This window comes from Lemur catta, chromosome 8, assembly GCF_020740605.2.
Source record: "Lemur catta isolate mLemCat1 chromosome 8, mLemCat1.pri, whole genome shotgun sequence".
Taxonomy (NCBI): domain Eukaryota; kingdom Metazoa; phylum Chordata; class Mammalia; order Primates; family Lemuridae; genus Lemur; species Lemur catta.
Genome location: NC_059135.1, coordinates 10,330,894 through 10,342,015, shown reverse-complemented (window position 1 = coordinate 10,342,015; position 11,122 = coordinate 10,330,894). Strand labels below are relative to the sequence as shown.

Here is an 11,122-nt window from a genome sequence, read left to right as displayed (position 1 = left end):
ATCAGCTTTCACAGGAGACTCCTTAAGATGTTGAGCAGCCGAAAGGTCCTTCAGTTTAATAGAGTCACCCTTCTTGGAAGGCAACTGTTGGAACGGAGAACAAGACATGTATTTTGGTTACTGGTGAGAGGTGCTATGGAGGAGACGCTTTTAGCAGAGGGGTCTTGACCCAGTCTGTGGGTCAGGGGAGGTGTCCTCGGATAGGAGCTGGGCACAAAAGTAGGGGAATGAGAGTGCCCCAGGCAAAGGCAAGAAGGGCAGAGATGCTGAGGGAAGAGGGGGGCTCTGGAATTAGAGGAATTGAAAGAAAGCCAGACCATGCGGGGGGTGAAGAAAGAAAGGGGAATCGCTTACGATGAGACTTTGGGCCTGACCGGGGGTCTTGCCCAGCACCGTGGGACCTGTCAGTAATTCCAGACATTCTCCTGCTCAGCTGTGCTCTAAGTGGGGGGTGAGGGTTTGAGCTGCTGCAGCTGGAGGTGGCACATGGGTGGGAGGGGGATGGACATGGAGACGGGGAGACCTTGGGGGCCGTGGTAAGGGGCGGAGGGGCGACGATGCTCAGATCTAGGTGTGGCAATGAAGATGAGAAGAAGCCAGTGGGTCCCGTATTTAGAAGGGGCCTCATGATTGACTGGACAGGGGAGTAGTCAAGAACTGCTTCAGGTTCTGATGCGAGTGACCACTAGGTGATGAGAGGAGCAGTTTTGTTGCTGAGATTATTTTGAGCAAAGCATGATTGTGACTTTAGGTTCAGTCAGGTTGCACTGGAAATGCCTTCAAGTCATCGGACATCTGGAAATGTCAAATGACTGTTAGAATGATGTCCCTGGGATTCAGAAAAGGGCCAAGGCAGAGGAGCCTCCAACGGAGCCGCAGAAGGAGAGCCAGAGTAGTGGGAGGAAAACCAGGGAACCGTGTTGTGGATGCCAGGGAAAAAGTGCGTTTTAAGGAGAGAGTGAGCAGCTCTGACAAGTGAGATCACACTAAGAGCTCAAGGAGGTGGAGGACGGGACACAGTGAACTGGGGTTGTTTTCGAAGGTGTGACAGGATGCAGATTTAAGCGGGCTGAGGAATGGACATAAGTGATGGGGAGTCACTTTTAGACTTCTCTCTCCACCCAGGAAGGGCCCACCGTCATGCCTCAGACAAAGGAAAGCGTCCTCAGGAATCACTTGGCAACACTAATCGCACTGGTCCACCTGTCAGCCCACACCCTTAGGAACTGGCCCTGAGACAACTGAGTGGGGTTGTTATGTTTTTAATCTAATCTCGTTTACAATAAAAGTCCAAGAAACCAAGAGAGCCCTGACCTTTACCCTTAGCTTCAGTTTACTGTAAAGGGAAATCAGAAAAAAAATTTACCAGAATAATTGAGGTTAGAGCAAATCATACTCCTGCTTTATGGTACAGTTATGCAAATATGGACACTGCTGCGATTGAAGTCCTTAGAGGCAAACGCCAGATTTATTTCCTGCTGCCAGACCAAGCGTTCTTTTGTCTGTAAGACTGGGATAAGAAAAGAAAAGAATGGCCGGGCGCGGTGGCTCATGCCTGTAATCCTAGCACTCTGGAAGGCGGAGGCAGGCAGATTGTTTAAGCTCAGGAGTTCGAGACCAGCCTGAGCAAGAGCGAGACCCTGTCTCTACTAAAAACAGAAAGAAATTATACAGACAGCTAAAAATATATATAGAAAAATGAGCCGGGCATGGTGGCGCATGCCTGTAGTCCCAGCTACTCCGGAGGCTGAGGCAGGAGGATCGCTTGAGCCCAGGAGTTTGAGGTTGCTGTGAGCTAGGCTGATGCCAGGGCACTCTAGCCCGGGCAGCAGAGTGAGACTCTGCCTCAAAATAAAAAATAAAAAAAAAAAAGAAGAAAAGAAAAAAAAAAGAAAGGAAAGGAAGAGAGGCCTCTGTTGACAGAGACAGACATAAAAAGCATAATTGAAGGGATGTCGGAAATGTCATGCCACCCCAAATAGCCCCCTTACTGCCGATCCCTAACATAGCCTATAAGTTTGCAATGGAGCTTTACTCCTTTGAGGAAAGGAATTGTGCCCCATTAAAAACAGGGTGCACCTTGAAAAACAAATGGTGAAGAAAACACAAAGGTCCTTAGGGAGAAGATTAGCACTACTGGAATGGGAATCCATAGGGACGTAGGAAGAGTAGTGACAAGAATGAGGTTTCAAAGGCATGCTACAAGCATTGGCACTGTTTAGTCAAGAAGCTATTTCATCAGAGTTGCTTGGTAAGGATGTTCAGGTTGTACACTGCACACCTGAAGAGGCACCATTTATCACAGTTGAGGCCTCCTGCAGAGGCCCTGATGGCAGTTTTCTGAAGGTGGGGTACACTTGTAAAATGTACAGCTCCACCCCTTCCCTGTGAGAAGGTGTAGGAGCAAGACAAGCAGTCTTCCACTGTGATTGAGAATACAAATCCCACAGATGGGCATGACTGCACACTCATGCAGCCTATGTGTGAGTGTGTGTGTGGTGTGTGGATGGGCAATGCCGGAGAGGATATGAAAGGTGACTCAAAAGGCAATGTGTTGAATATGAAAATGCTAGAACATCGTCATGCTTCTACCATGTGGCAACACTTTCAGTTTATGGAAAATGCCCAGCTCTGTTAGAAGGTAAAATTTTCTGTCTGTGACCTCTTGAATACCGATTTTATCATGCCTTGTATGTTTTCTTAATTTTCAAAGCTCTGGGTTGAGTAGTTATTAATACCATCTTCACAAACTTCTGGACTATTCTGGGCATTCAGTGGAAATTGGTGTGTTTGTTCTTTCTCCTTCTCATACTGAGGTCTTTAGGCTTGAGAGCTGTTAAAAGGCTTCATTTTGCTGTTCTAGCGGATGCTGGAAACCGCGCCGTCAAATGTGTCATAGACACAAGAGGGCGATGTGTGCTCAAACGTCAGCCTGGGCGAGGAAAAAGGAATTCACCCTTCTCCAAGAATTTTTGGCTTAACTCCCAGACCTAAAGGAGATTAACAAAGTGTGTTTTGGGGAGGAGCAAAATTCATCCCAAAACCTAATCAAAGAGGCAGAATTTGATGTCGAAGGGTGGAGACAGCCTGCCAGGAGCTTGGAGGAATTCCTATCCTTGGGCTCAGCACTGGGCAGTATCTAGGCTAATGATCACCATAATCAGGACTTGCCTCTCTCTGTCTGGATATTCAGAAAAGACAGACATCAAGACTGCAGAGAATCAGTGGCTGTCTTGATCCCTGCTTACAAAAACTTTATTCTGAGAAAGCCCCTCATTCACGGGAGGAAAAGTGGCTGTGCAGTTGTCACATGCGAGGCTGTCTCGGAACACAGCCCAGAGTAGGACAGCCCGGCCCCTGGGAGGGAGCGGTAGACACTTATTTACATCTACTGGTTCCTTTTCTCTCGGAGCCAGTCTCAACCAGCAGTATCTGCATCATCTATTCTTATTCTGAGAGAGAATGCTAATCACACATTCAGCTCCCCTTTCGTGGCTGTGGGCCACATTTTTTTTAGAGATTCCATCTGGTTCTAGTTTATCCAACTGTTTCTCGGAGAGTGGTGATTCCAGCAACCTGCTACCAAGTGCAGGGGATGATGGAAGTGCTCAGTGTTTGCCATCGAGATGCTTCTGGCTGGGGCTGATCTCACTCCCCTGATTTTTGGGTTCACTCAACAAAGTGAACAACGCGTGGCCCCTGTCCCGTGGAACCTTTCCTGATCTCTTTGGCCGGAAGCAAACTCTGACTTCTCTAAAACCCTGCATGCCGTAGCACTTTCGGGGGCGACCATCGCTACCCCACATCTGCTGCCCATAGAGCGAGTTTTATTTCATCCCCCCATTTTTAGTATTCTAGAGCCTGCTTGGCCATTAGCTATTTTTAAAATTGGAGTTCGAGGAAGGAGGAACTGAAAGGCTGCATCTGTCTTAGCTAAGTATCCCCACCCCACACAGACACACCCCACCCACTGGATGGCAACACCCATGAAGTCCCCGCCTGGAAGTCCTTCTGTCCTGCCGTGAGCGGTGTCATCTCAGACTGCACAGGGCCCCGCGGCAGCCAGCGTCTGGGGACCCCTTTTGAGTCAGGGCAGCCTGTGAACGTCTGGGGTGTATCACTGGCATCCTGTGGCTCACCTTCCAGAAGAGGTCAGAGGGCACAGCAAGAGTACTGTGACCTATAGAAACCGTCGCACGCCTCTGCCAGTCAGGCGGAAGCACATCCCTGTCCTCGGCCGCTGTCGCTGGGTGACTAGGGCCGCTCGGCGGCTAATCCTCCCCCGTAATTCCTGTCGCATCACTGGGTCTTGCAGTTCTCTGGCCCGGTGGCATGTGCAGGGGGTCACTGCCCGGACACAGGGAACCGATGTGCGGTAAAAAATGCAACCCGACAGCACCACGCTCCTTACCAGAAGTGGAACTCTGGAATTTTCTGAGTCGACTCAGAAGAAATGGAAAAAAGACCCCACAGTGAGTTGGATGAGGATGGAAGCCGGGAGCGACGACTAGAAAGTGCCTGGATTAGTGGGATAAGCCGACGATAAGAAGGAGGATACTGTTCTAAATGCGCTTTGCACTTTCTTCTATCTCGGTGTTAGTGCAATGGGCTGAATTCTGCCTGACGTGCGTCTCGGCGTCTGTCAGCACCGCGTCTCCTGCCAGGATTCCTCCTTCCACCCATCAGGCATAATTTTCAGACTTTGTCTTTCCTGTCAGGAAAAGTTTAATTCATCGTTTTCCTCAGGCTTTGGAAGAATTTCTTACTTTAGAGGAAAAGTGGCAGGGAGATTTTATGACCAAAAAAAGACAGATTGTTCTTTATATGTAATCAAAAATTTAGTGGTTTTTTTTTTTGTTTCGTTTTGTTTTTTTTGCGGGGGTAATACACAGACATGGTGCAAAAGTCGACAGGTTCCTACGAATATACCGTGGAAAAACCTCCAGACTCCAGCCCTGCCGTTTCCCACGCACCTGGTTCCTCTCGACAGCTGCAGATAGTAGGGTCTTTCTAGAGATTATCTCCATAAATTAGTGGAGACAGTCTTCATATGTCCTTTAAGAACATCTTTTTCTCATTTCTAAATCCAGGTGAATTCTGAAAAGCAATATATGAAACATACGTTAAAATATACTAAATGTATAAAAATAGTTTCCCCAGTTAAAGCCCCAGTTCTGGACTCCGTAGCTTGTTTTTTGCCGGCTCACTCTAACAGAAATGTGACCGAATTTGTAATCCGTGTGGAAACGCCGTGGGTACTCTGGAGCCTGTCACTGCGTGTTTCTTGTCCTTTACCGCCTAGCTCGTCTTCCCTGCGTCATGGCCATTAGTCATTTCCTGTTGAAACGGAGAGAAGGGCCTCAAAACCTGAAAAGGGAGGACTAGGAGCACTTTTGTTATTAAGACCTGGGCATAAAGCTGGTGGGGGATCCAACTGGCCACACTCCAAGAGGGACGCTCGGTCATTGGGCCACCGTGGGTAGTCTAGAGAATCGGCTGGATTTGGGAGGACGCATCTTTTATGGTCCTGAAGCTTAGAGTTGAACGCAACCACGTGGATGTTTGTGTCTGATGCTTTTAGGTTCTGAGAGAAGAGTCTGATGTCCTTGTGGATGTGCACCAGTGTTCCCGTTCTCCTCCTTAGCCCAGAGAAGGCAGCGATTCCTGTGTCTGCCCTCTGTTGGAGCCACTACTCTAAGAATTTGTGACTTGGTGATCACTCAAGGGCCTCTAAAACCCCTCAGCTCCCTAAATCTCAATGTAGCAACTTCCTTGCTAATTTCTCAGCTGCCTTTCTCAGTTTAACCACTTCTGACTGAATGCTTTATTTATAGGTTGACGATTCTTGGTACCTTCAGGCAGCCAAATGTGTCTGTCACCGAGATAGGGGCCCACCCCCTCGTGGCTGCAAGTTGTGCCGCTGGTAAGGGATTCTGGAGAAAGGAGGGGAGTCCTTTGTTTGGGTCTGTTAATGCTACAGAATGCACCTGGGTTCTTTGTGGGAGACACGTCTTTTTCCTCCTCATTCCCTCCTGTTGACTATTCAGGAGAAAGTGTACGAGGCCTACTGTGGAGAAATTATTAAGTCCAAGGAGGTTAAGTCTTTTGAATTTTATTCAAGTCCAACCATTCAAGACAATAAGTCAAGCTGGCCGTTCCTGCTCTTTAAGGAGAAGACACACAGTGGGGGAAGACAGGCAGCTGTGTCCAGGGCAGACAAGTTAGCCATGCTGTCTTCTTAGATCCCTGGGGCCTGAGTACTCCTTGGGGTTTTCTGGTGTAGTCTTAAGGTTCTAGTTATTCCATTCTGGCTGCCTTGTGATTCATTTGGTTTTCTGTCGACAGCCAAGCAGAGGTGAAACCAACCTGCCAGCTCCTATCTCAACCCCACCAAGAGAGATGTGGGGGTTTCCTGGGGTTTCCTTTTTACCTATTGCTCCCCAGGCAGAAGTCCCATTACACAGAGGCATTTCTCAGTGCATGGTCTAGTTTGCATATCAACTGTTAAGGAATAAAGAAGCCAACAAGACCTTGACCTTGAACCCCCAGCTGAGTGGGATGATATATGCCTATATGGCCGGAGGCCCCTGAGTCCCACCTCTTATTTCTGTCGGCACTGCTCCCACCCACACGGAAACGAGTTGGAGTGAGGCATTCTCCCTGGTAACCATGAGGAGTAGAATTTCTTCCCGCAGGGGAGCAGAGGAGAGAGGAGTGAAGGTTTGTAGGTCCTACTTCTCTTCACCTCATGGAGAGGCTTCCCTGATCCCACAGCTAAAATGCCACCACCTGTACCCCTTCACCATCCATCTCTATACTCTCACCGGCTTTATTTATCTTTGCTGTCTGTGCCCTCCCCCGCTTCCCTCCCCTACTGGAATGTGAGTCCCCTGAGCACAGGATATGTCTGATTCACATACTGCTGTATCCTCGGCACCTGAAACAGCACTCATCCCATTTATGGGCACACGGAGACTATTTGTCAAACAAATAGGGAGAACCTCTGCTAATGCCAGGCACTGTGTTGGACCCTGTCCATACATTGTACGTTTAGTACAGGTATCGGTCTGTGGCCTGTTATGAACCGGGCTTCACAGCAGGAGGTGAGCAGAGGGCGAGCAAGCGAAGCTTCATCTGTATTTACAGCCACTCCCCATCGTCTGCTTCACAGCCTGAGCTCCGCCTCCTGTCAGATCACCTGTGGCATTAGATCCTCACAGGAGTGTGAACTCTATGTAAACTGCACATGCGAGGGGGCTAGGCTGCACGCTCCTTGTGAGAATCTATTGCCTGGTGAGCTGAGGCGGTGATGCTAGCGCTGGGGAGCGGCTGCAAATACACATTATCATTAGCAGAGAGGTTGCATTATGGTGAGTTGTATAATTATTGTATTATATATTACAATGTAATAATAGAAATAAAGTGCACAACAAATGTAATGTGCTTGAATCATCCTGAAACCATTCCCCTCCCACCTGCTCTGCCTGTGGAAAAATTGTTTTCCATGAAACCAGTCGCTGGTACCAAAAAGGTTTGGGACTGCCAGTTTAAGGCACCCAGTCTGTGATATTAATACCTTGCTATGGCAGCTTTAGTAGACCAATGGTTATTTTCACATGATAGCAGTTGGGGAGTTGAGTAGTTGCAACACAGGCTATATGGTAAGCAAAGCCAAAAATACTCACTAGCTGGCTCTTCACGGAAATTGTTTGCCAACCCCTGGTGTAGACAGTGGTTTCAAGGTCATATAGCCGGTCCATTCCTGAGTCAGCATTTGAACCCCAGTCAGCACCAGTGAATCCTGTGCCCTGCCCTCCCCCTCCCGGCATACGGCCTCTTCCCAGCCAGGAGAGCTGAAGCAAAAGGGTAAAGTCAGCATGGCTCTTTTCTTCAGTTCATGATCTGTCCTGTGGGCAGCTGTTGTGGGGAAATGCTGAGTCATAAATAATTCTTACGTTAATGCCAAAGCAGCCGGAAGGGAAATGTCAGTAGGATATGTTATTTCAAATAAGTGCAAATTTCATAATTCAGCCAATTTTTGTAGACCATTTCTTACAGCAATAGTTCCTTCATTTGAGTTATGGTAAGTTCTGATGATCATTTGTAAAGGTGGAAGAAACTTACTTTCATTTAGACATTTGACCAAGATATGCACACGATATGGAATGGGCCAAATGGACCAGCGCAAAGAGAGGAACAATTGATCTTATTTATAAAAACTGACCCTTGTGTCTTTAAATCACTCAATACAATGACAGCCTTGTGACATTCTTTGTTTGAGCTAGTAATTGAGAGGCTCTAGGAAACTTCGATTTCTACTAAACAGAGTGGCTCATTAGTGTGATTTTATCCTCTCGGAAATGTATCACAGAAGATCAGCTGTCACATTCGGCTCCATTCCCACAAAGGCCCCTTCTGGGTAGCGCCCGGAGAAGCAGGGGTTGCCGACACCAGTGTCCACAGGGCCGGGCTGGTGGGTTAAAGAAGGAAGCCAGTCAGGTGGAGAAAGCAGCTGCCCTGCCTCCACCCACGCCACCCCTGCCACTCCCACCCCCTCCAGCCCCCTGTGGCCATGAGGAAACAGGCCAGCTGTTCCCAAATCTTCTGCTTTTTCACAAGAAGCCGGAAATTCAGATTTGATCTGAAATTTCCCAATTTCTACATGGTGGGAACCAATTCAAAATAAAGGAAAAGAAAACCACCTAGGCCAGACAGGTTTTGTCCGTGGGTACCCTGCCATGGGCCCCCTGTTGATGACTCCTACTCTGGCAAGGGTGAAGGTTGAAATCGGTCTGAACTCACGTGTGCTCATCATCACACATCTCGAAACCTCTCTTCAATGTGTGGTCTTCCCACGTGCGTTTCTGTGCCTGTGTCCGACCCCTCCAGTCTCACAGCCAAGTTCTCTCTTCCCTTTATTTCTGGGTACTGAAATTCTTGGGGTGATCTAAGCCACTGCTGTTGGAAATGTCAGCATCTGAATCTCATGTTCCCAGGCAAGGAAGTGCTGGCTGAGTTAGGTCAGCAGGAAGGAAGGGACTAGATTTTTCTGTCACCCTGACAATGTTTTCTAAACCTGGAGTGAGGCTTCCTGACTCAATCTCTGCTGCTCTACACATAGGAGTTGCCAAGGCACAGAAGAAGGGATACTAAAAATACAAGCTTTGCCATCTCTCTGTTCTTTTTTCTTCAAATCTTTCCTCCAGAAACTGCCTCCACTCAGTCTTCAATTTCCATGTGTTTTTCTCATTTCTTCATTCATTCATTGACTCAATAAACATTTATTAAGCAAATAGTGTGTGCCAAGTACCACCTTAGGTGCTGAGAGGGCCAAGACGAGTCAGACTCAGTCCCTGCCATATGGTGACATGGTATTATGGACTGAATATTTGTGTCCTCCTCAAATTCATATGCTGAGATATTAACCCCCAAGGTGATGGTATTAGGGAGTTGGGCCTTTGGGAAGTGATTAGGTCATGAGGGCAGAGCCCTCATGAATGGGATTAGTGGCCTTATAAAAGCGGCCCCAGAGAGCTCTCCTGCTCCCTTTCCACCACCGGAGGACACAGTGAGGAGGCCATCTACGAACCAGGAACAGGCCCACATCAGATGTGAAATCTGCCAGCACCTTGATCTTGGACTCCCCAGCCTCAAGAATTGAGAAACAAATGTTTGTTGCTTAGGCCACCCAGCTTAGTCTCCTGAAGGTACTAAGACATGCAGGTTCCTGGATGATCCAGAACTGAGGCTCAAGCATGTCTGGTGACCACAACTCCCACATACATAACTCTTCTCCCTCACCACCCCCTCCCAGGTATGGCAAATTTAGCTTGGAAGGGTGGAAGTAGACAATAGATATAAATTGAAAGGGATACCACGGGGTTCCTTAGGAGAAAAATTCATCATGGTGGGTGCCTTTAAACCAAGCAATAATTTCTGCAAAGGCATTTTTGAAAGTTATTATTTTTTTTTTTATTTCAGCTCATCATGGGGGTACATAAGTTCAGGTCATATACATTGTCCATGTCCTGCCCATCCCCCCGAGTCAGAGTTCCAAGCGCGTCCGTTCTCATTCTCCAGACAGTGCGCCTGGCACTCACCATGTAGTCATACCTCCATCCCCTCCCCCCCCACCTCCCCGGGTCTGCACCTTCAAGCATGACCATTCCCCAGAGGGTGTGCAACGCACTCGTCATGTAGGCATACACCCATCCCCTCCCCCCACCCCCCATCCCAGTCTGATATCCAATTGGTATCCTTCCCCGATGTACATTTAGGTGATGATCAGGGAAACCAGTTTTCTGGTGAGTACTGAAAGTTATTTTTATTTTTCTTAATAGGCTTTATATTTTAGAGCAGTTTTAGGTTCAGAGCAAAATTGCAAGGAAGGTCCAGAGAATTCTCATATACCCTCTCCCCTGCACACAGCCTGCCCCACTATCAAAATCCCGCAGCAAAGGGTACATTTGTTACAATCAGTGAACCTATGGCAGCACAGCATTATCACCTACAGCCCAGAGTTAACATTAGGGCTCATTCTTGGTGTTGTATATTCTATGGGTTTGGACAAGTGTATAATGACATGTATCCACCATTACAGTATCGTACAGAATAGTTTCACTGCCCTAAAAATCCTCTGTGCTCCACCTATTCGTATTATTTTTTTTTAAACTTTTTTTTATTTTATCTTTTTTGTATTAGAGCTTACCAACCAAAAGAGATGCCTAAGAACTTTGAAATGCCTAAGAACAGGCTCAGTAAAATGTTTATAACACAGACGGATGGTGATTTCATCTCTTTAGGAATGAGCTGGTTAGCATCACATCAGAGTTCAGGGGGAAGTTGATACAGAAATGTAGAAGATTTCCCCCCAAAGTGAGTTAAAATTATAGAGTAGCATTAAGGCAGTTGACCCTGATGAAATAGCTAGCAAGGGATTAGTGAAGTTATCCTGGAACTGCTCTCCCCTTCACATCCCTTCTCCCAGCATTCACCATGCAAACTGTTTGGAAGGCTTGGTGCTCAACACATTGGCAATACCATTTCTTTTCCAAGAAAGATGATCTTAAATGTTTAGTTTAGTTTGGAAGTCCTTGTTGCAATGAAGAACATCTATATTTGC

At 47.5% G+C, this 11,122-nt stretch overlaps 1 long non-coding RNA gene across 1 annotated transcript; it reads right to left on the bottom strand.

Moving 5' to 3' along the window:
- LOC123643489 lies at nt 1-7,711 on the bottom strand. Its single transcript, XR_006736810.1, has 3 exons — nt 7,686-7,711; nt 4,974-5,097; nt 1-84 (listed from the first exon to the last, which is right to left on the bottom strand). It is a non-coding gene; the product is annotated as an uncharacterized LOC123643489 (long non-coding RNA).
- Nucleotides 7,712-11,122: the final 3,411 nt, after the last annotated feature.